The sequence below is a fragment of the Suricata suricatta genome, chromosome 9 (genome assembly GCF_006229205.1).
Source record: "Suricata suricatta isolate VVHF042 chromosome 9, meerkat_22Aug2017_6uvM2_HiC, whole genome shotgun sequence".
NCBI classification, from domain to species: Eukaryota; Metazoa; Chordata; class Mammalia; order Carnivora; family Herpestidae; genus Suricata; species Suricata suricatta.
In genome coordinates this window covers 77,168,975-77,188,614 of record NC_043708.1, presented here as the reverse complement: position 1 = coordinate 77,188,614, position 19,640 = coordinate 77,168,975, and the positions used below count along the sequence as shown (strand labels likewise).

The following is a 19,640-nucleotide window of genomic DNA, read 5'->3' as shown; positions in this document are numbered from 1 at the left end:
CTCACTACGTATGAAGCCCGGGGAAAGTGACTTGGCTCCTCTAAGCCTCTACTATGCCATGTTGCAGTTTTCGTGACAGGAGCTTAATACGTATTGGTTTCCTACCTTAACTCTTCTTTTCTTCATATACTGTTTATTTACAGGGTCAATGCTCATTGACTCTGTTACGGACAACAAGGACATTGCCACAGTGGAAGAAAATGGCAGGTAAAGATTCTGCCTTTGTTTTGCATAAACTGACAGTCTCCTAGTCGTACAAATAGAACCTGTGGGTAACACCTCAATGGTTGTCCAGGGGTTTTCAACTATTTCCTCATTTTAATATACTTAAAAATTGAGGTAGTACCTTAACAATGATTATTCAAATCAAATTACCTCTCTCCCCTTTAATATACTTTTCATGGTATACTGTGTTGGAGGCAAATGATAAGAAACCTTACCTTTGAGATAACAAACTAAAGAAAAGTTAAAATGAAGACAAATAAGTTAGAAATCGAGATCAGGAAAGTTGCATAGCTCCTGCAAAATGTTGGATAAAAAGACTGTGTTTCCAAATGCTGGAAGGGTAAGAAAGATCTTCTTTAATATTTTTTTTGGAACTGTTTAATTTTTGTCAACCGTATCCTCAGTTTTGGATTCAGAGTCTGTGGGAGAACAGATGAAGGCCCCTCAGTGATCGGTTGTTCCTATCCCTTCAGCGGCCTGAGCTGCAGACCAGACCTCAGTGGCTGGCTAAGTGCCCCAGTCCACAGTAGGGAACTCTTGAACAGGGGACACTTGCACAAGGCATGACCACACTGCTTCGTCAGGTTGAGTAGCAGTGAGCTCAGCGGCTAGAGAAGTCCATCCACCTTGAAATTCCTCCTTGCTACAGCCTTTTCAGCAGCAGCTGCTCTTCCTTTCCAATCAGTCTCTTGGGAGCAGTATCTCTCCCAAAGGAGAGACGAGGTAGGACCACCTGCGGCAGGTCCCGGGGTGGCGCCACGCATGCTCAGAACTTCCCCAGGCCTGCATTTACCGCCTCGGACGCGCTGAGAGAGCTCCCTTATTGTGACACGGGATGGCAATGCCCACATAGCACAGAGGAGAGTCTGTGCTCCCCGGAACGATGGGGGGCAGGTTAACCCAAGACACTTCCGTGACAGGCTGGTGGTCGGCCCTGGGGTCTGTAAGCAGCAGAAGACACGGCTCCAGGAGGGCCGCGCAGATACGGTTGATGACGCTTCCGGGAGCAAAGCCGCCAGCCATAAAAATGGCTCCAGGAGCAGCAGCAAACGTTAGCACAGCTCCGTGGCCTGGGTTCCTTCTGAGGATAAGATCCCAACATCAGCTGGGTTTTCAGTCACACCTACTACGGCGTGGACTGCCCGCAGAAGCTTCTCCCAAGTCTCTTCACACTGATAAGGTAATGCCATAACTTTTCCGTTTGTAGATGACTTCTCCATTTGGAAACAAGCTTGGTGTCACCTAAGTGGTTTTCTGCTGCAAGGAATTTGGAACATCCTTCTTTATTATTTGCTGACATCATGGGCTCTAGATAGTATAACGGTTTCCCTTTAAGTTATGACAAAAACCCAGAACGACATTGTATGGAGTGTTCTGGGTAGTGCTGAAAGGCTTCTTTAATTTTGTCAGGCTTATTTTATCCATCACAAGAAAAACATGGTTAATTCTTTTAAAGCTCGTTTGTAAGGCAGTGCTTTGAAAGGGAATAAGCAATATATTAGTGATAAAATAATGTCTAAAATCTAATTTCTTGAAATTATTTTTATTATGTGAAGAATTATATTTGCAGAACACAATCTAGCCATTGAAACATTTCCGTTATTAAGCAGTGGAAGAAAACAATGCTACCATTATATAGTATTTATCAGAGGACAGCTGATTCTTTTAGCAAACATGTACTATGGTAAGCCTTGCCTCTCAACCCACAATAAAGCTCAATGGATGCAGCACCATGTACCATTGACCTTAAAAGCTTTAAGATGTTACAAACATTTTAGATATTGTGTCCCTCCCATCCATCCATCTACCCACCCACGCAACCACTCATGCTTTTATTTTTAAGAAATGAATTATCTAATAATAATTGTCTATGCTTTAAAAAATTTATTTAACACCTATTCATTATTTATTTATTCATTATTAATAGTTTATTGCCAAGTTGGTTTCCATATATCACCCAGTGCTCTTCCCCACAAGTGTCTTCCTCCATGACCATCGCCTCCCTTCGTTCCCCCTCCCTCTTTAGCCCTCAGTTTGTTTTCAGTATTCAAGAGTCTCTCATGATTTGCCTCCCTCTCTCTCCCTAACTTTCTTTTCTCTTCCTTCCACTTCCCTTGGTCCCTTGTTAGGTTTCTCTGTTAGACCTATGAGTGAAAATATATGGTTTCTGTCCTTCTCTGTGAGACTTATTTCACTTAGCATGACACCCTCGAGGTCCATCCACTTTCCTACAAAGGGCCATATGTCATTCCCTCTCATTGCCATGTAGTACTCCATCGAGAATATATACCACATCTTCTTGATCCATTCGTCAGGTGATGGACATTTAGGCTCTTTCCATGTTTTGGCTATTGTTGACAGTGCTGCTGTGAACATTGGGGTACATGTGCCCCTATGCATCAGCACTTCTGTGTCCCTTGGGTAAATCCCTACCAGTGCTATTGCTGGGTCATAAGGGAGTTCTATGGATAGTTTTTTGAGGAACCTCCACACTGTTTTCCAGAGGGGCTGCACCAGTTTACATTGCCACCAACAGTGTAGGAGGGTGCCCCTCTCTCCACACCCTCGCCAGTATCCATAGTCTCTTGATTTGTTCATTTTAGCCACTCTGACTGGCGTGAGGTGGTATCTCAGTGTGGTTTTGGTTTGTGTTTCCCTGATGATGTGATGTTGAGCATCATTTCATGTGTCTGTAGGCCATCTGGATGTCCTCTTTGGAGAAGTGTCTGTTCATGTCTTCTGCCCATTTCTTCACTGGATCACACATTTTTTGGGTGTGGAGTTTGATGAGTTCCTTGTAGATTTTGGATACTAGCCCTTTATCTGATATGCCATTTGCAACTATCTTTTCCCATTCTGTTGGTTGCCTATCAGTTTTTTTGACTGTTTCCTTTGCAGTGCAGAAGCTTTTTATCTTGATGAAGTCCCAATAGTTCATTTTTGCTTTCATGTCCCTTGCCTTTTGGGGAGGTGCCAAGTAGGAAATTGCTGCGATTGAGGTCAAGGAGGCTGTTTTCTGCTTTCTCCTCTAGGGTTTTGATGGTATCCTGTCTCACATTCAGGTCCTTCTTCCATTTTGAGTTTATTTTTTGTGTATGGTGTAAGAGAGTGGTCTAGTTTCATTCTTATGTATGTTGCTGTCCAGTTCTCCCAACACCATCTGTTAAAGAGGCAGTCTTTTTTCCATTGAATACTCTTTCCTGCTTTGCCAAAGATTAATTGGCCATACATTTGTGGGCCCAGTACTGGGTTCTCTATTCTATTTCATTGGTCTCTGTGTCTGTTTTTGTGCCAGTACCATACTGTCTTGATGATGACAGATTTGTCATAGAGGCTAAAGTCTGGAATTGTGATGCCTCTTGTTTTGGTTTTCTTCTTCAATATTACTTTTGCTATTCAGGGTTTTTGTGGTTCCATACGAATTCTAGGATAGTTTGTTCTAGCTTTGAGAAGAATGCTGGTGAAATTTTGATTGGGATTGCATTGAATGTGTAGATTGCTTTAGGTAATAATGACATTTTAACAATGTTTATTCTTCCGATTCATGAGCATGGAATGTTTTTCCATTTCTTTGTGTCTACTTCAATTTTTTTCATAAGCTTTCTAGAGTTTTCATCCTACAGGTCTTTTACATCTTTGGTTAGTTTTGTCCCTAATATTTTATGGTTTTCTTGTGCAATTGTGAATGTTTATTCATTTTTGACAGACAGAGAGAGACAGACAGAGTTTGAACAGGGAAGGGACAGAGAGAGGGAGACACAGCATCTGAAACAGGCTCCAGGCTCTGAGCAGTCAGCACAGAGCGTGACATTGGGCTCAAAGTCATAGATGGCAAGATCATGACCTGAGCTGGTCAGACGCTTAACCAACTGAGCCACCCAGGTGTCCCCATGCTTTTTAAATTTTACTTTATTTTATTTTCCAGGCGAAGTTGCTATCTTTTTCTGTTGAGAAACATACATGGGTCATCGGGCAAGATCTGTAACTAGTACTCTAAATATTGAATGGATAAATCTCTAGGCAATATAAATGAGATAGATCTGATGGTTAATTCATAATACCTACTGATAGCTATTTTAAAATGGTTTAGCTCTAAAATTTGAAATGTGCTTTCAAATTCCATGTATTTATTTGAATCCATATAAGATGAATCCACCTTGCAATAGCATATTTTGGAAGAAATTTACTGTCTTGTTGGTGATATAGAGATACATGGACTGCATGATGGTACACTTAGTAAATTTTTAGCTATTTGAACAGTGTTCCCAGTTTTGATTAATAAACCAATATCAAACTGGAGCAGTGTCTCCAGTGACCTGTCAGAAGTGTCTATCCTAGATACTTCTTCCTCAAAGTTCATGTGACTAATTTGAATGAAGACTTAGGCAGGCCCGTGATGTTTGTAGAAGTTGCAGAACCGTGAAAAATAAATTAAAACATTGGACCCATTGAGTCATTATGGGATAAAATCAACACAAGGAAGTTTAACACACACACACACACACACACACACACCCACCCACCCCAAATATAAGATATGTATGTTTGCAACCTTGCATTTTGATTAATAGTATCAACGGAAGTATATTTATCAAGATTATCTCTTAACAAATATCTGACCTCTATTCCAATAAAAATTAAAAACAGCAATATTTATGGTTAAACAGGTGTGTTACATAGGCATTTATAATAGTGAAGTCTTTAAAATAAGTGAATATCCAAATGAGAAGATCAGTCAGTAGCGTCATGACACATTCACTTGATCATGCATCCGTCAACATGGAAGTTACGAAGAGATAATTTCCAATGACATTGTAAGACATCTGTGTATTATCGCTAAAAACACTCAGAACACCAATTGGATGATCTCCATCTATATAAACAATAAAAATTCTATGCAAATAAAAAATTCAACAGATATGCAGCAAATACTATCTTTGTCTTTCTACTATGTACTGTCTCTTAGTTCTATTTTTTTGTTTCAGTTTTTATCCTGAATGTATATAATTTTTTAATAATTATATGAATATTTTGAGGCAGCTGCACTAATATGTTGAGAATTATGTACTTTCCACCCTTTACCTCACTTAATTTTTACAACAAACTTTAATTCACTTATGCCTTGCAACACGTGTATGAAGTAGATATCATCTTCCTCATTGTAAAATTCACGCTTAAAGGTCATATTTTTAGTGTATGGTAGAAATCATGCTATGCAAAGTGAAACATGAACCCAGAGTGAAAATAACAGTAACTTCATAAGTTACAATAAGAAATAATATTTGTAGGGGCGCCTGGGTGGCTCAGTTGGTTAAGCGTCCGACTTCAACTCAGGTCATGATCTCATGGTTCATGGGTTCGAGCCCCGCACTGGGCTCTGTGCTGACCGCTCAGAGCCTGGAGCCTGTCTTCGGATTCTGTGTCTCCCTCTCTCACTTACCCTCCCCTGCTCTCTCTCTCTCTCTCTCACACACACACACACACACACACACACACACACACACACACTCTCTCTCTCTCTCTCTCTCTCTCTCTCTCTCTCTCAAAAATAAATAAAACATTAAAAAAAAGAATATTTGTAAAGTACTTGGCTTCTGAGGGAGGGTAGAAAGCTCATATGGTGGTAGTGGAGGCTGTCATGGTCATTTTGCAATATTTGAAGAGTTATCACTTAGAAAAGAAGTGTGTGTGTATCTGTGTGTCTGTGTGTGTGTGTGGTTTCAAAGGATTGTACAAGGACACACATGGAGGGAAATTACTGAACGCAGATTTCCATGCTATGCAGAATTTGTAAGCTATTGCCTTCCTTAGCTCTTTATTTCTGGGAATATTGGAATGGAGACTGAATGACCACTTATCAGAAATATTTTATAAGGCAGATTTATGTTGAGTGAAGGTTTTCATTAGATCTTTTATTTATTTAAAGCTCTGGAGTTCTTTGAACTCCTAGGCTCTATAATTTAGTTATATTTTATCTTCCTTAATTCTTAACTATTTTTCCATGTTCTTCATACATCCTATTAAGAAGTGCATCCTTTCCTCGACTGCTTTATTTCAATATAGACACTTATTACTGGAACCAACTGAATGGTTTCTTCACCCTCACAGCTAGAAAACTCACATTATTGCTGTCTGGGTTTCAAATGCGCATTATAAACAAATACGAGATTTGGATGAACCTGATAAGATGGATGTTATCCAAAGAAATCAAATATGATCTCCTTTCCACAAAACGGGGCAGGTGGTGTCTCAGAGGCCTGGTCTGGGCAACGATTTGGAATTTGGAGCCAAAGGAGGCGGAGACAATTAGCAGAGGCAAATCTTAGGGGTTTCCAAGGTCAGTACACAAGGTAAACAGTGTGGGAACAGGTGCCAAAGCCAAATGGAACAAATCAAGGAGGGCAAACCAATTCTCAAAGCCAAGAGGGTAGAGAACAAGAGCAGATGATTTCTGAAATGGCTTCGAACAATGTAAGAAAGGCAAGAGTGTAGAAACTCTATAGTCTGGATTTCAGATTATGCCTTATACACAGCATCAGTGACTGTGACAGTGGCTGGGAGAGGCAGAAGTCAGAGCTGTCACTAAATTGAGGTTCTCGGATGTTTATTTCTTTGAAAATATTTAATGAACACATCTTGTGAATAAATCACTTTCCTAAGTACAATAAGAACATAAAATAAAGATATAGGCATGGATCTTGTTCTCAAAAGGTTACTTTTTAAAAAAATTTATAATGTTTATTTTCATTTCGAGGGTGGGGGAGGAGCAGAGAGAGAGGGAGACACAGGATCCAAAGCAGGCTGTAGGCTCTGAGCCATCCGCACAGAGCCCAACACGGGGCTTGAACTCAAGAGTTGTGGGATCATGACCTGAGCCAAAGTCGGTGCTTAACTGATTGAGCCACCCAGGCGGCCCCTCAGAGAGGTTACATTTTAATGGACTGGAGGGACATAAATAGAAATATAATAAAAAATGTAAAAATATGTCATACATAAATTAATTGGTAAAGGAAAATGGATTATTTTTTGCCTGGTTAGGTAATTATGTAAGTGAGCAAATATGAGAGGAAGAATGGAAATAATTCAGAAAGAAAACATTTCCTAAACTTTCCAAAAGACATTACAGTGTATTTTAACTTTCTCATTCCATACAATTTTACCCTCAAATTGAGCTTAATATATGCAAACTAATACATAAAATGACAGTTTATAACGCATTAGGGTTAGGAGGGCACTATAAATCCCGCAATCCAAGCAGTCTGGCTGAAGTCGCTGCAGACCAGAGTGGCTGAATGATTTGCCCACATCACACAGCACTTTTGTTTGCTGAGCTCTGTTTGTCCAATCAATAGGCACTCAGAGGAAATGATTGTTCATGTGAGTCTGTACTAACTAGTGTTAAATCGCCTTTTGTTAAGTAGTTTTATAAACTCATTAAATTGCATGTCAATGAGTTTGATAAATGTGTTGCTCAAACAGCTGAAAGCATGAAGACTGATATGTTTGCTGAAACCGATGCATGAAAATTTATACAATTCCCAAGCCATGTGATGGTTGACTGATGTATACATTAACACTGTGAGAAAATACCGTTTGGAGTCCATATTGTTTCTTTTGGTGTTTCCCCAGAAAGTAGTCTTAGGACATGCTTTACTACAAACATTATATATATCTAATCAAACACTGATGTAGATCATGCCAGCCATCTCCTTTCCACTGCTTTTAGACCTAGTCATTAGGTTTTCTACTGTAACAAAATATTGGCTATACAAAATGATACTGAAGCTTACATTCATCTGTGATGATGTCTATATTTCTTCTCAAGAGTCACTGGAAAAAAAAAGAGTCACTGAGGACACTAAAAATGTAAAATATGATCTACTTATAGATACACAATGGTTTTTGTCTTACAATATCTAATCCCATTTATAACTTCTTTTGGAATAAATTTAGAGGACACACTGCACCATTTTGCTTGGGTTGCTGTGAGAAATCTCAGACGCAGAAAGGTCACAGTGTGTTAATGACAGAAACACCAAAAACACAGCTGTGGATTAAATACAAACTTTTTTTCTGGAAGCTCATTCTTTTCCAATAAGTATGGGATTTGTAAAGTTTAATAAAGACATAAATTCTTTGTGGCCTTCATTTTAATTAGTATAGATAACCATTTGCAGAACGAGCAAGGTGTTAAAGGAAAAGGGTATTAATATTATGGATATATTTGCCAATGCAAAGTAATCTTGGGATTAAAGTTTTTCTATTTTCAGTAATTTTCTTAGACAACGCTTCAATATTCAAAAACATATGGTGTTTACAATTTTACCCACAGGCTATTTTTCCAAAATGACTTCACTGATGGGAAATCACAGGATTTTCAGAATATATTTTCATTTCTTAATTTTATTTCCTCCACCGTCTTTTGACTCTTAACTCTTTGCTACTATCACATCATCCATTTATCAAGATGAGTTCATAAATTCATTATGTTTTGAGAGTAGTAAGATTGCATGTTTTCTTTAACAAGAAACTCCTGCTATGTAGAGCAGGAGTAAATTATTTTATTTATACATATAAATACATGAATATATATATTTTGCATATATATGTACAACTACTTGTTCTCTATAGATACATAGATATTCTACATAAATCTATAAATTGATGCTTATTCAAGGATTTTGGATCAGTTTTACTCAATGTGAAAACTAAGCACAATATCTGAGCCATGAAAACTATTCATAACAACAAAGATGCCTAATTAGTAGAGTAGTTACATTTTCATGTATTTTGAGCAATAGGACATTTACGATACTAGTCTTGGAGTCCAGGGCATTCTAATAAGTCAACAGACAGGGAGTGATTGCTGACATTTGGGAAGTAGTAATTTCTATGTATGCTTTTATAAGCACGTGCTATTTCTGAGATACTTGAAATGCATATTTCTTAATTTTCATATTCTGCCAGCTCTGTAAATTGAGCATTTTTGGGAACTAAGCCATGTGGGAACAAAGCTACTTGTCCAACATTACACAGATATAAAGGACTGGACTAGAATTTGAACCCAGATCTGTCTGGGTCCAAGGAACCAGATAAAGACTGGGAATGACAAACTTGTAAGGCATATAGTGGTGCTCCAGTTTAAAAAAAATGTTTATTTATTTATTTTGAAAGAGAAGGAGCATGAGCAGTGGAGGGGCTGAGAGGAGGAAGAGAGAAAGAGAATCTGTCAGTGCAGAGCCAAACGTGGGGCTCAATCTCATGAACCCTTGACCTCATGAACCCTGAGATCATGACCTGAGCTGAAGTCAAGGGTCAGAACTTAACCCACTGAACTGCCCAGGCAGCCCTAGTGGTGCTCTGTTAAAGTAGAATGTTGGTCATTTCTATTAAGCCACTACTGATTTTTAAAATGGTGCCTTAACTCATTGATGATTAGGGGGTTGGTAGATTGAGTTCACTTGTATACATGCAGTCTGTGCAAGTACCGATAAAGTGGAAAGGAATGGAGTGTAGTTGTTGCACTATTTCCGGATTCATTCGATCTAGGTTGGGGCTCTGGCTATGTTGCATTTTAATTACACAGTCATGGCCAAGATACTGACCTTCTTTCAGGACAGACTTTTCTCATCAGTAACATAAGCTTGTCAATAGCACCTTGCAAATATTATTGAGCTTTATTGAGGTAATCTGTGTTTAGTCCACTGTAAAGTTTGCTTAGTACAGATTAAGCACTAACTAGTGTGGTGTTAATTGTGATTATGAAATTTCAAAGCGATAATATTCACTCACAGTTTTATTATAACACAGATATTATTGATCTAAAATATTCCTGAATGGTACAGGCACCCACACGATTAGCATAAATGGTAATTATCATAAAAGATAAATGAGTGTTCAGGGTTGGAATACCATACATGGCAACTGATAGAACATAGTTTAAAATTCACATTTTATGCCCGATTCAAGTGGTAGGAACAGTAGACTGCTGCTTTTAGCAGCCTTGCCTAGTGACCTGGCACAATAGAAAATTGCTTGATATTCTAAGGAGGTTGGAAGGAAATGAAAACCTAATGAAAGCATTCATTTACAATATTGTCCTTTTTTCAAACAAAAAGCTTGATTTTCAAGTAGATTTAATATATTGCCCCAAGTTTTTTGGGAGGCAGAGCCATGATTCACCCTTGAGTCTAACCTGCCTCCAAGCCTATGTCCTCTCCATGACCTCATGAGTTGAAGTGAACTCCTTCATGCTTCCTGAGGGCTACTTGCTTTCCTCACCCCGAGACAGCTTTCAGAAGACTGCTTAGCCTGATGGGCAGGCAAGTCCCAGTGAGTTAACCTTTGAGGATGGGCCAGCAATCAGTGTGGGACAAGAGTTAGTGGATAGTCTAGCTTTAGGGACGCCTGGGTGCCTAGGTCAGTTAAGCAACTAGCTTTGGCTCAGGTCATGATCTCATGGCTTGGAAGGTCAGGCCCCACATTGGGCTCTGTGCTGATGGTGAGGAGCCTGCTTGGGATTTTCTCTCTCTCCCTCTTTCTGCCCCTCCCCCGCTCACTTTCTCTTTCTCTCAAAAAATAAATAAGCTTAAAAAAATAATTTCGCTTTACCATCTACAATGACCCAATTTTAAGGAATGTTTCTTGATCTCTGCGGGTTCCGGGCCAAAAGGAGTCTCATTTTTCCATAGTGGTAACCTCCATACCAACACACCTCTATTAATTTCCATCCTCTTACTCATTTTTACCTACATTTCCTTCACAGGATATCCTAGGCTCATCTCCCAAGTAAACTACCTGCACCTACATCCTGTTTGTTTGTTTGTTTTAGAGGACTCTTAAGACCCATTATATAAAGCATCTGACCATGGCATTGTGCTAGTAGAAGTGGCTGTATGTGCTTAGTGTCCTTGTTCCCCTGAGGAGCCTCCTCTAAACCATCACTGAACCGGTCATTCCGTTGAACGTGGTGTGGAAGTTCTGCAGTAGGTGATTCCCGGGATCCACGCAGTTCAGAGGCTGTGGGTTTTATGATTCATCTCAAGTCTTAGCACCTGTCCTTGGTACTAGAAGAAACCTGCTAGTTGATGGTGGGTGGATACCGGTCCTTGAAGTAGCACATTCAGTCTTGCTCATAAGTTAATGGCATTGTTTTTCAATTAAAAACAGGTAGAATCTTTAAACTGCTTTCCTAGACAAATCAGTTAAGATCTCTGGGTCTCAACTGAAAAAATACATGTTAAATTTTTAATAAAAAACTAGGGCAGATGGGATTTTTTTTTTCAGTTCCAAGATGTATGATTTTAAAATTCTTCAGGATATCCAATTTTGAAATTTATAATATACTTTTTTACATTTATTTTTTTTCTCATTTTAACATCAATCTGTGTTCATTGACAAAAATTGGGAATCATAGGCAATGTTGAAGTAGAAAATAAAAATAATATTTTTTCTTTCCATTCTTCCATTCTATTTGTATATATAGATACATCTATATAATCATCATGTACATATAAACACACGCATAAACGTGTACTTAAAACATGGGGATCAAGTTTATAAACAGTTTGATTCATTTGAAAAACTTAACATTGTCTTGCTGTATTTTCTAATATTAATTGATATTCTTTCAACCATCCTATCTTATAATTGATTTTATCCTTTTTCTACCCATGGACAGTGTTTCTTATGTGTCACTATTACATGAAAAAGTTGCAGGAATCTTTGTTTGAATCTCTGATTTAGAATACATTTCCAGACATAGAAGTACTGGTTCCCAGGGTACAAGCAACTTTGTGTCTCAATACACTTTGTTGAGAAAACCAGCATATTGTAAATAGAAGTGAATAAGATTGGATTTCTTCCATCCAATGGAATTATTGAAAATAATCTCAATAGCATTGAAGAAAACGATTAAAATGTGAACCCCATAATTTCTTTCTTTCTTTCTTTAATATATAGTTTATTGTCAAGTTTGTTTCCATATAACACCCAGTGCTCTCCCCACAAGTGCCCTCCTCCATGACCATCATTCTCCTTCTCTTCCCCCCCCCCTCCCTTTGGCCCTCAATTTGTTTTCAGTATTCAAGAGTCTCTCATGATTTGCCTCCCTCCCTCTCCCTGACTCTTTTTCCCCCTTCCCCTCCCTATGGTCCTCTGTTATGTTTCTCCTCTTAGGCCTGTGAGTGCGAACATATGGTATCTGTCCTTCTCCACCTGACTTATTTCGCTTAGCATGACACCCTCGAGGTCCCTCCACTTTGCTACAAATGGCCAGATTTCATTCTTCCTCATTGCCACGTAGTACTCCATTGTATATATATATACCACATCTTCTTGATCCATTCATCAGGTGATGGACATTTAGGCTCTTTCCATGTTTTGGCTATTGCTGACAGTGCTGCTGTGAACATTGGGGTACATGTGCCCCTATGCATCAGCACTCTGGATTCCTTGGGTAGATACCTAGCGGTGCTATTGCTGGGTCATAGGGGAGAAACAGGCACCCTCCTACACTGTTGGGGGGAATGTAGAAAACTGGTACAGCCGCTCTGGAAAACAGTGTGGAGGTTCCTCAAAAAACTATCAGTCGAACCCCATAATTATCTGAGGTTTAGAAGCTCTGTGCACTGTTTGCAAGAACGATAGATTCTAAAACAGTCACAGCGAACACTGCTCAGTGCTTACTTTGAGTCTGCTGTTGACGTAAGCCACAATTTAAATTTTGTGTTCTTTCCTGAGGAGGACCCGATTAGGTGACACATCATAAAAGCATCGTGGGCTGGCAGAATTGTGGTGAAGAGTTTCTTCTTCACACATTTTTGTTCATTTTCGGAGGAGGCTGAGTTAGCACCCATTCTTTGTGACGTTAGAGGAAAGCGAATGAGAAAGAGAAGTGTGATCCTTTGCTTTGGGCCGAAGTGATAAAGAAACAATGTCGTGTTATACTAGCAGGTGGCTGAACATGAACCACAACTATGGAGTTAAAAAATTTTCCCTTCACTCTGTAGGGAAAAAAAATGCTGATATCTCATTTGGATGTTTTCTTTTTTTATTGCGCTATTATGCAAAGAAAGTGGTACTTAAAAAGCCATAATCCATCGCTAAAGGCATTAGTTTCCTTTTACAGTTCAGGTGCAAATGCAATATGCTATGAAAGACACGTTACATTCCTTAATGTTTCCTCTAATAAACAGGGTGCGATAGTGGTCCATGTGAATTTTGAGTCCCTGAAATTTTCAACTGGGAACTCCAGTGAAGACAGAGATTTAAAGCCACAGCAGGAACTCCAAATCCAGCTAACACAGTCCATTATTAAAGGAGACACTTGCCTGCACGAGAGTAAACTTACTAAATGATTCTCTCATTTCAGTTAGGTATTTAAGGAACAGTTTAAGTGCATGAAAAAATATTTTGTGGTATCAAAAAGCATTTGAATGTCTAGGCTGAGAAATTTAAAAGCCACCTTTTCAGAGTCACTCAGGGATTTTCAGCAATTGGGTTAGAACCTGTAGGCACATGTCGTGTGGCGGACTGTACTCTGCGGGCCCCAAGTACTACCCTGTAAACCTCAGTATTTTGTTCCTCTACCCTTGTTCCCTCGGTCTGCTCTGTTTATGTATGCAGGAGAGGCCTGTTGAGTGTGGCTGATGTCTCCCAGCTGTGGCCTCTCCACTCACCCTAATTTCTTTCTCCATAGCTCATTTGGACCCAAGCAGTGGTGAAATTGCTGACTGGTGAGTCTGTCCTGCCACAAAAGCCATAGGCAAGACATGGCCATAACCAAAAGAGCATGAAGGATGGAAAACACCATCTGGAGTATGCAATTTAAATAGCATAACCCCCTCTTTTTTCATTTAAGAAAAATCAGCCATGCAGCCTTTTGTTGCTTTCTGCTGTGGCCGAAAAACCACTTAGGTTGCAGTCCTCTGTTAGTGAAAGAAGAAGTCCAGAGGGACTCCAGAAGATGCATTGCCCTCTTTTCAAGTTTTATGTGCAGCTTTTTTTGGCCCATTTCTCTGTGGACCTTTCCTCTGCTCAGAGCACAGAAAGTGCCTCCCGACTGTACATCTGTCATCAATCACCCCGAGAGGACTCACTGTGCTTCCTGGGAACTTGTGTTCCAGTTGTTGGTAGATGAGGAGAGTGTGTATTCTGTTTAGATACAACCAATAACCCAAGAATGAGCAGGGCATTTTGGAGCATCCATGTTCATATGCATTTAGAAAAAAAATACAAGAATACCTCTTTCTCATTCTAAATTAGATTTGGTCATTCTTTGGCTTTTACTCAGCCATGAAGATCCATGGAGTTACGTTACTACATTTTGATAGCAGTATTTTATTTTATCTTTAAAAATTTCTAATTTATTTTTTAATGTTTATTTTTGAGAGAGAGAAAGAGAGACAGACAGAGACAGACTGGGGGAAAAGCAGAGAGAGAAGGAGACACAGAATCTGAAGCAGGCTCCAGGCTCTGAGCCATCAGCACAGAGCCCAATGTGGGGCTCAAACCCATGAAGCAGGAGATCATGACCTGCACTGAAATTGGCCCCCTGACAATAACTTCCTTTCAGATGGCTTAGTAGAAACCACTTGAAATAAATACATGTGCAGATATATGCATTCATACTTACATTTGTACAGGGGAAAAAGAAAATATGGCAGAATTGGTAAGCCTAGCTGAAAGCTGTGTACGGTATATTACTTCTTAAAAGAAAATAAATCCAAATTTTAAGATAAGGCTTGAACTCACGACCTGAGCTGAAGTCAGGCACTTAACCAACTGAGCCATCCAGACGCCCCTCATAGTAGTATTTTATAACAAACAGTGACCTTGTTGCTTTTATTTTAATTAACAAATTAAATACTCATTTTCTCAGTGATTTGGGTTCATCACAAATAGCATTCCTCTCTGCTGAGGGAGGTAAGAGAAATGTTGCCATGTAGTAGGGCCAATACCGGACTCGGGGTTAGAGACCCAGCTCTGGCACTAACCAGCTATATGACTTGAAGGAAATCACCTAACCTCTTTGACCTCAGTGCCCTCATCTGTGAAAGGAGAGTTGAGATCCTCTTCATTTCTGCAAACGACTTCCTACATCTTCAGAAGGCACGTTGAGGAAGAACGATTAAAAATAAATTGCTGCCATTTAATGACGCCTACGAAGGGTCAGCAGCCTGGAGGACTACATGAGATGCTCTACATGTGTCCTTCACTGTCGTTAAAGGGAGCAGGTGCTGTTATGTCCATTTAGAAGGGATAAAATGGAGACTTAGAACATTTAAGGGATTCCCTAATGTCACAAGAGGTAGAACCAAAATAAAAACTCAAGCCTCTCCCACTGCAAAGCCTGACTCTTCATAATTATTGAGCCTGGAGTATGAACACAACAGTTTCCATAAATACCCCATTTAATCTTCAGAATAACACTGGAAGGCTGATATCATCATTCCTATTATGCAGATAAAGGAGCTGTAGCTTAAAAATTCAGAAGCCTACCAAGAGTGACACAAAAGATGTGGAGCAGGAAGGCCAGGAGTCATTCCTTAGCAGCCAAGATCTTTCTACTAGACCTATTGAAAGCTTAGACATATTCAATATTGTTGGATAATTAGGTATCATTTTGTTTACTTATAGATTTTGGAGTTCATTTCAGATTGGCGCATTTAAATTCATTAAGCCAAATGTTAGGTAGTATCATGAAAATTGTTATTCTCATCATCTTTGGATAAGGCCATAGAACAAGTTTAGGTTAAGCTCTAGACCCCAAACAAAACATCAGATGATGTGAAGGATTAATGGGTGGCTGGGGAAGAATGAGGTCGTTAAGATCAGATCCATGTTATTCATTTTTATAGAGTAGCCTTTTAAAAGTCAGATAATGTGAGTTTGAAAGTTCTCTTTGGGAAAGCTTGTATATCCTGAAATCCAGAGAATATCACAAACCATCTGAACTCTGCCTTTTTTTTTTTTCCACAACAGTTTTTATAGAGGCATGAATGTAAATGAGTTCTGCATATGGGAACCTTATCAAATGATTGTTATCAAAGACAGAGGCTGTAGGTGTTGACGTAATGCATTAGTACCAACCAGAACATGGCTACTCCGTCAAGAAGTGGAATAGCATTTAGCTAGTATTGTTGATGGTTTCCAAGCCAATCAAAATCACTTGAGATGTGTTAAAAAGATTCATATGCCTGGGCCTCCACCAGTTATATTGAATAAGAATCACTAGGGGGTGTGCCCAAGGCCTCTGCATTAAAAAATTTTTTTTTAATGTCTTTTATTTATTTTTGAGAGACAGAGAGAGACCGTGAGAGCAGTGGAGGGTCAGAGAGAGAGGGAGACACAGAATCCGAAGCAGGCTCCAGGCTCTGAGCTAGCTGTCAGCACAGACCCCAACGTGGGGCTCAAACCCACCAACCATGAGATCATGACCTGAGCTGAAGCCGGACGCCTAACCGACTGAGCCACCCAGGCGCCCCTTTCTGCATTTTTTTCAAAGCTCCCCAGATGTCACTGATGTGCAACCAGGTTTGGGAAGCATTGCGCTAGGTTTGGAATCTGGCTCAAGCAGTCTTGTGAAGGAAATCTCTGAAAAGCAATAGAGATGTTGCTCTCAGCTATTTCTAGGACATGGGTATTTTAATAAAGGCATAAAGAGAAAAGTTACCAGGCAACTCACTGAAATGCCATGTTTTAAGACTGAGGCCTGAGTCACAGAAAAATCTCTGAAATTAACTTGAGATTTTTTCTGCCTTGCTCAAAAGCACAATTCTTCTTCCATTTCTTTTTTCCCCTTTCGAGGGAATAGACACTAACAATCTAGCCAAAGCTTTATATTTTCTGTGGTTGGAGGGGGAAATGAAACAAAGAAAACATCTTGCTTTTCATTCTGAAAGTATGGTGCACTCCTTTTATGAGGAAACTTGGTTCAGAATGCACTGTAAGGAAAATGAAACATCAGTTTTCATGAATTCTCTTGAGAAATATGTTTTAGAAATGTGTGCACCATATATCAGAATATTTTACTTCCTTTAGAGTCAAACCATATATTCTGATATGCTCTCAATTTCACAAAATGCATCTGTTCTAAAAAGCAAACATTTTGGTATTATTAATTTGCTTTAGATTTATAATGTCTGTTTCCATTATGTATACCATTTAGATTTTAATTTTTGCCCATATCTTCCTTTAAGCTGCAATTAAATAGATTTGCTATGAGGTTTTTTGTTTGTTTGTTTTTGAGGCGATGAGAAGGGCAAGAATCATATCTGGGTCAGTGTGTGCAAAGAAGGAATAAGACTTCTCTGTGGATTATAAAAGAATGAGTAGATTTTTACACAATGAAAGGAGAAACTAATATTGCAGATGTTCAGGATAAAACCAGTTTCGGGGAAAAACCTTAAATCAAAGATTGTACGTTCTGTAATTCTTGAAGTCAGGGTATATTTCATGTAAAATAAAACTTTTCCCCCTCTCTAGCTAGTTATGATTAGAGTTGTTTCTCATCCATTAAATTGGTTGGTTAAGGAAATACTAATGACAGGTCTAAGAAATAGTTTTCTCTTACCACTTTTCTTGGGAACAAGTTGTTTTAGTTGATGTGTAGTTTTCTAAGAGCTGCATATTCCAAGATCAGCATATAATTTATGTGTGAGGAACATACATTAGTTTTTTTTTTCAAGGCAAAGAGAAAATCAGAATGTTATGGGGCCTATTCCATTGATTTCAGAAAAATAAACATACCGACAGCACAAAATGCTACCAGAAGGAAGACGGCTAATGACTGTGGTTCTGTTTGCTTTTAATCATTTAAATTCCAGTAGGGAAAAGTCCACTGGAAGGAATATTAAAATCCAAACTGAAATTGTCATTTAGAATGAAGTTCTTGGGAAAGGGGGCAGGATAGAGATTGACTATAAATTGTGAATAATATAACACTGATTTAAGATTTAACTGTGTTTTATACTTTCCAGGAGGCTGTCTAGATGAGAGAGTTTCTTTGGAGAAATTGCACTTTGTTTTCCAAAGCCTGTATCTGCTCACAGTTGGTTTGTGTGACGATCTCAGCATGCCATGAGTGTTGCTCTGTGTGTTTGGAAGGTGTCTCTCTAGCCTGCTCCTGGCTTGCCAGCCATTCACACATGGCATCACTGCAGGGCTCGGAGTCAGGAAAGGAGCTTCTAATCTGCTTAGAGTGATTCTCTCCTGTATATTCTTGAGCAAAGTGACCCAAAGATAATGTTCGCCTTTAATTCAGATGAATTATGTCTCTTTAAAGAGTTTCCTTTCCCTGAGCTTAATCAAAATACTTAAAAAAAAAAAAAAGTCTTTAGGAAAAGACTTTTAAAAAGTTGAGAGGGAGACACAGAATCCAAAGCAGGCTCCAAGTTATGAGCAGTCAGCACAAACCCCCACATGGGGCTTGAACTCATGAACTGTGAGATCATGACCTGAGTTGAAGTTGGATGCTTAACCTACTGAGCCACCCAGGTGCCCCTCAGAATACTTTCCGATATGAGTTCTCATGCAAGCCAATTGGTCTCACTTTGTTCCTGAGTCACATCCCCATCCAACCATAGCTGGCTTTTTTTTTTTTTTTTAAATACGTAACCACCAATCTGTAAAGAGAATTATTTTAGGGAGCATGTTAGTCTATGAAAAATTTATCCTGGCTATCAGTAAAGTCACTTATTAATTTATGCTCTATGATTACAAGTAATATGTTCACATTAGGAAGACAACATGGAGGAAGAAATGTTATTGCCTAATGAATTCTGATCAATCTTATGACGAATTATTTACCATATGAAAGAACACTGAATAAATAGAATTTGGAGTTACTTCAACTACTAGAGCAGAATTTCTCCTTTGTGTTGTGGTCTGGATGACCAGGCATCTTCTGGTCTATGCACAAGCTTCAGCCATAGTCAGCAATCAGCACTTCCTAACTCAGCTTACATTCTTTGAATATATTCAGTCCCTCGTGAGGACACAATTATTAAGCTAATATCTCAGTGAAATAAACAAGCCAATAAATTTGTGGGAATGTTAAGGTCAACAAGGGCACAGCATACCGGGCTTTGGGTTGGGTGCCTATTATTGAGTCCTTATGCATATGAGAATCTTCTAGACTGCAGTTATGGTCGTGGTTCTTCAAGTTTTCTGGGGATTGCTGGTCTCAACAAAATCATGACAAGTTCACTTTTGCTAAAAATATTGCAACGTATAAGTTCAAACCATTGCATACTAAAAATATATAGAGATAGAAATTTACATAGTTCTCCATAGAGCATTAAGTATTCATTGGAAAGAAAAGAAAAAGCAACCTTGATGTTGTATCTCCCTTACAACACTCTATGAAGGAGTTTAGGTAGTAATTCAGATCATAGAGCATTTTTAATATTGAA

At 39.0% G+C, this 19,640-nt stretch overlaps 1 pseudogene; it reads right to left on the bottom strand.

Moving 5' to 3' along the window:
* Positions 1-1,014: 1,014 nt before the first annotated feature.
* The window catches only part of LOC115302283, a 61,663-nt pseudogene continuing 43,037 nt past the window's right edge, over positions 1,015-19,640 (bottom strand).